This window comes from Cryptotermes secundus, unplaced genomic scaffold, assembly GCF_002891405.2.
Source record: "Cryptotermes secundus unplaced genomic scaffold, Csec_1.0 scaffold1440, whole genome shotgun sequence".
Lineage (NCBI taxonomy): Eukaryota > Metazoa > Arthropoda > Insecta > Blattodea > Kalotermitidae > Cryptotermes > Cryptotermes secundus.
Window position 1 is genome coordinate 199366 of NW_019733339.1, and position 6598 is coordinate 205963.

The window sequence follows — 6598 nt, forward strand, 5'->3', positions numbered from 1 at the left end:
TAACAGGCCTTAGCGTGAGGATACCAGGTCTTAGCGTTGGGTTACCAGGCCTTACCGTGAGGTTGCCAGGAATTAATGTGAAGTTACCGGGTCTTAGCGTGGGATTACTAGGCCCTAGCGTGAGGTCAGCAAAGTCTTGGCGTGCATGTCGAGCTAACTCGCTAAGCGTTCATCTGAACGAGAAGTGCTTCAAACGAAAGCTGCAGAGAAGAGCGAAGCACGAGTTCTGTGTCGTGTGCACTTTCTCCGCAGGTCTCACGGGTTCCGACACAATTAGACAAAAGTGAGTGAAGGCGCCGTGCGCGTACCCCTGGGCCGGCGACGACTGGCTCACGGCACACGACGCCCGCTCGCACATTCTGAATGTTATTTAAATAAGACATCGGCAGCCAGACGCAAGGACGGAAATGAGGTAAGACGGAAGACAAGAGACGCTCTTGTCGATGGTGGCACTCTACGAGTGAGACCGGAAATGAGAAACTGACGGAGCGAGAAGAATCAGTGGCGTGCAGCTTATCGATTCTCGATATGTTGCGGGAGTCGAAACTTCTGCACTTTACTCGGCCGAGTGATGCGACATAATGAACAGGAACTGCACTGACGTATGGAATTAGGTCAGAAAGTATTTCCGCTGTCGTCGGTTGCTTCATGTAATTGTAAAAACAAAGTCTCAGAGACAAACGTTACACGTCTGCAGCTGTAAACGGCATACATTACCGATAGCCCGTAACTTCCTACCTCCCAGGGTCTATAAGATATGGACTCGAAACGTCTATTAACGTTGGGCATAAACTCCTTCATACCCAATCTACTGGAACTTCATAAATGTAATAAGGGAACCCCAAAACAGGGACGGAGTCGAGCGGATTGGCTTTGCGGTGATGCTCTTGAGTCGAATTCTGGAGATAATCAGTTCGATCCTCGGGCGAACCGAAGCTTGACTGGGATTTTTATGGTTTTTTCAGTCCATTTGGGTAAATTCTTGGATATAGCCTCGTTAGGACACGACCTATTCCATCCAAGTCGTTTTTCAATCACCAGTCACAAAGTCAGTTTGGATATTGACGTTGTACGAGTAAAACTGCTCACAAATTCCAGTGTGACAGCAATTGCGGCCACCGTAAAACCAGAAGAATGTTCGATGAATTAGAATTAACCACTAAATCCTGTGGCCGTTTTATGTTAAAAGCAGGTTCTGCCATTTGGACGCCATTTTCAGCAGGATTTTCAGCATGCAGAGCCGTGACAAAATGGCTGTTTGCTTCACGAAGCAGATGTATGGCGAACTTACCGAGTAGGAAGAAGCTGTTACCTGTCTTTTTGTAAGGTCGTCGGTAGAATTTTCGGGCCAAAAAACAATTTAATTATCCCTACAAAATTTTTTCGTAAAAATTCTCCGATATCAAATTTTATGAAAATCTGTTCTCCGGACAGACATACACAACCATCCTGAGCGCCGAATCTATGCACATCATAAAAATGACGCATAAATATTATTCTTATGAGATCACACTGCCATCTGTGTGTTTATTTATGTCTCCCATTTCGATTTTAATAGAATGATTTCAACGAAACTTGGTATGAACGTTATGTCATTGGAGACTACTCAAACTTCATAGTTCTACAGATTGACCATGGAATAATATTCAATTATGACTAGAAACATGGCGACAACGCGAAGCCTTGAGGTTGTATCCGACGAAGTTATTGTGGACAGAATTTTTTATCTAGGTAATAAAAATAACAGTAACATTAGCAATAGGGCCGCGCCATAGCTCAAGCGGTTAGTCACTGGCTTCCCATTGCGGTGGCCTGGGTTCGATCCCGGGTCTGATGAAGTGGGATTTGTGGAGGACAAAGTGGCGCTGGGGCAGGTTTTCTCCGAGTACTTCGGTTTCCCCTGCCATTCTTCATTCCACCAATTGCTCCACAATCACCCTCACCTATCATCTGGGGCTGGTACAATAGGCCAGAAGTGGCCGCAGTACAAGGGACTTAGTCCCACCCCAGTCGAGGACTTCATGGGCTTTCTGCCTTCTGCTCGCACTTTACTTTGCCACAGATTTTGAAGTGTTGTGAGCTGGGTGGAAACCAGGAACGGAACTTTGCATTGCAGGAATTATCGCCCTGCTATTTTCTGACGGGCTTTTGCTGTAGTTACATGGAAACACTATTTGTGGGAGTGCGGTTTGTCCACCTAGCGGCAGCTTTGTTATTATAACCATTCAATCCTCGCTGGTACATAAAGTGTGATTAGGTTCGCCCAGAGGGGGAAATTTCGTTCTGCGAAAAGGTTGGGCATACTGCGAACTGTGGAGAATGTTGATTTTGAAGTTACCATAGCGGCAGCCGTGAAGTTTACTGTCTTCTGGGATGTAACGCCGTGTAGTTTGGCAGACTAGTGTTTCGGAGGAACCCGCTGTCTCCGTCGTCAATGTAGAAGACCAAATGGCTCGTTTAAAGAGATGTAGGGCATAAGGAATATGAGCGGTGCGATCTGAATGCCTCCCTGAAGAAGCCCGCACTTGTAGAGTTGGAGGATGTGTTGTAGGGAAGGATTATAAATTCCAATGAAACTAAGGCGATTAAGTAAAAGAGAGAATATAACGCAACAAATAAACAGTGGAAATTGAGAAGGGGAAAGAGGCGGTAAGATGGTGTAATCCCTGTGTCTAATTAGGCACCAAATCACGAAGATGTATAGGGAAATGCGGGAATAGTGACGCGCATCCATAATTTCGTCACGAGATGGCGCTGAGAGGACAGCTTCATCCCCACCCCCACCCTTACCCATTGAATATGGGTTGTTAGTCCCAAGAGCGTGTCTACACGCTGTAGAGCAGAGAATCGAAACCGGATTCTTCGGTCGTAAAGTCCGTACCCAAGTTCCTTTGCTTACTGAGCTATCGCGAAAGGGACGAGAAGATAAAATAGAACCAAAATTAAAAGAGAAGACAAATAGAAGGCGGATATAAATAAAAATGAAGGCAATGTACGCAGAGAGTCTGCACAAGCGTGACATACACAGCGTACACTTAGGATGTTGGGTCTCACTGCCTCTGCAAATGATAGAATTTCAGTCGAAATAAGTAAAAGCCTCTTTTTTAGGGGAAACCAGCGTTTCACGTTTGGGCTATATCCCTAAATGTGCCGCCTAGCTAGGCAGGCTCACTTGGTACTGTGGTCTCCATAAGTGGGTGAAATACAGCCAGAATCTTTGAAACTGTCTTAAAAAAAATTACAAATTTCTGTTTTTTGGTGCAGATTCGAAGGGTTCCTGTTTTCTGAGCTACTATCTTTACATTCAAAGAACACCGACACGCGAATGTGAATAATACCCACCCGCCCGTTCAGGCGCGCGTACAGACAGACAGACAGACGGTATTCCAAAAACGATTTATTTCATATTCAAGGAAGCAGAAACACTCCAAGTCCGTCAATATACATATATATAATATCACAGTGTTTCCCCACACTTTTTGCACGTGAAAGTAGCAACGTAAGTCCAAGACCAGCGAAGTAGAGAAGACAGAACGGGTTCGCCCATTGGCCCTAGACGTTCTCCTTACAACCGTTTATCACATCATTTCGCCTGCTCCTTATCCTCCCACTCTTATAATGGGGGCAGCAAATTACTCTGAAACACTGGTAAATACGTACGAGACAATACGACAGTAATCTTCAGACCCTAGAATAGCATGCAGTGAGGGAGAGCCAGTACGACGTTTGGTCTGTTATTAAGAATTTCTTAGGAAACAGAACCTTTTAGACAGTTCCTTAGTTGGGAGATCGGCCTGTAGCTTAGCTTCTTTTGCCAAGTGAGTTCGATCAAAATGAAATGCTTCTGACTTGTATGTGAGAGCTGCCCGCTTCGAGTCCCGGGCAAAGCGACGACTGTCCTGATTTTCTCGTGGCTCCCCGTCAGACTCGGTAAGGTGGAAGTCGGGTCAGTTTCTGACCTTACGTCTCCCTTCCTGTTCACTATTAACTAGCCAGCCCACGCTGCTGTGAGTGCAGTGGCACTGAGCAGATCGTGAATTAGGCAAGCACAGTTTCCTCCTTCCAATCTTTTGCGATGTCAATACAGACGGCGCTGCTCGGAGTCCTATTTTCCAGGAACCTCTCTGCTATTGAGCTACGAGAGTTGGAGCAGTGTCGGCAAATAAACCACGGCCATTTCCCCATGTTTTCCAGTTCAATATTATTAATGAACCTACAATTCGAGTTGAAAAGCGTCGTTAAGTAAAGTAGATGCATATTCGGTGAGGCTCAGGATAGCTCATGAGGTACAGTGACTGGACTATGGGCTGGATGGTTAAGGAAACGGGGTTCGATTACCGGGAGAGCAAAATGGTTTCCTCCCGCAGCGTCCAGACCGGCTGTGGGAACCACCCAGCCTCATACCCAGTGGGTACCTGGGAGGGATTATACCGGCCGGGACGTGAAGCTGACTACTCATCTCCACGAAGTGCTTAGGTTAATGATGTGTGGAGCTGTAGCTCCACTCCCCCATGCGTCCTGGTTAAGCACATTGACAAATGCACCTTTTGTATATTTAACTTGCGTAACAATGTTGTGATCTAATTTCTTTGAGGGATAATCAGGACAACCAATTCGGTTTCGTTAAATATCCAGCATGCATGACACAGTCTGTTAGTATGGGATTGTGACTGTCCTGTCGTCATCATCATCATCATCATCATCACCACACTGCTTCTCCCCCTTGCAGTCTATCGATAGTGCATGAGAATCGATTTCATACGTCATTAACTATAAGTGATGTCCCCCCCTCCAATGTTTCTGTGGGGGGAGGGGCGCCCCGTTCCGCTAAGTGTCTGTGAGCGATGCCGACTGAACCGAAGAAAGCTTCTCTTAAAATCTGGACCCCTTCAAGCCCTTAGTCTGTAACACGGAAATGTCTGCAGACTGGTTCTATTTAAGGAATCTGCTATTAGTAGAGCTCCACGTTAACGTCTATTTATTATTGCTGAAAAGTTGGTTACTGTAGCGACAGGTTTCACAAACAGAATCCAGTCAAAAGTTACCTTTTGTTTTGTACCAGTGTGAAACTTGGTCTCTCAGTAGAAATATTTTATTGTCACGTGATGGAATTATTATAGACAGAGTTTGGTTTGGTAATAGGATTTATTGAACACTTAAACAACTTGTGATTACGCTTTACAAATCACTATCACACAGAGACAAGTGTTCTCACTCACGGTCTTCACTACATTGCTTGGTTGCGGCTTCCAGTGGCGGAAGTTTCCCTTGCTCCGGATTTCTGAACTGTCGCCGGCTTCAACTACAAACTTACCAACCCTCAACTGACTTCCTGTAGGCGGTCTCTGGATTCTCGTAATAAAATTCAAGGTAAAAGTCACATTGCAACTGACGATTAGTCAATCAGTCAGTCTTGGTGTCGAGCCCCATCTGGGGATAATGGTCAGATATTTATTACTGTTCGACAGTTACGGTCTTGTTATTGTGGGGCGCCCTCTCTGACGAGAGGACGGGTCTGTCTTTCTTCAGAGTCATTGTCTGCAGTAGTAGGTCATTGTCATATAATGTAAAGGATATAAACATTTTACATGTTAAACATGATAATAAATGTATATAAAATATATACAGGACCTACGTCAGTCCAGGCTCAGTACAGCAGATTATGCCCTGTTTCTAGTAGCTTCCGCTACAACGGCAGTCTAGTCATTAAAACGGTTGTATGTTTGACCGCCGCCAAGTTATACTTTTTATGTCGGGTTTCGCCTTGTCCAGTATTGCGAACATTTTCGTTACAATGATTGTGTATGACTTCTGCTTCTTGCCTGCATAATTTTATTATGTAATCTGATATATACGGAATTTTGAAAGCCACGTGTAAATCGCGAAACGGTGTGTGCTTTAGAAAATTGTCAGTGGTGCGGAGAACCTTATTTTGTAGGCGCTGCAATTTCATTCGATGGGTGTCCGCCGCGAATTCCCAGGCGAGACAAATATCTTGGCTTCTATCATTTCTTTGTGCAATCTCCATGTATCCCTCTTATCGAAGATTACACCGAGATATTTTACACTATTTACAAATGGACTAGATCTTCCAGTCAGTGTCTTATCTTCACTAATTGCGATATTCCAGCGCTCACTCCAGGTCTCCATTGAGCTGAGATCGCGCTGGAGTTTTCTAGCAACAAAACCCTCCTTGCGATCTGTCGCATACAGACAGGTATCATCTGCAAAGAGGGCTAGATGAACCCCATGTGTTTGGGGGGCATCATTTATATACATATTGTAAAGAGTTAGGGGACAGGACCGAACCTTGTGGCGCCCCTGCTTTCATTTCCCTTGGCGTAGATATTTCGCCTTCCACCGAATCACTGAATTTTGTTGCGAAAGAAAAGATCCAATAAGCTTGATTAGGCTGGTCGAAAATTCCAATTTTGACAAATCGCCATGTAGTATCAAAGGTTTTCTGGATGTCCAAGAACACCGCAGCCGTAGATGTTTTATTGTTGAAATTAGGGGTCACGTGGTCCGTTACCCTCATACATTGCAGTGTCGTGCTGTGACGTACACGGAAACCAAACTGCCCTGCGTTAAGCAGGCC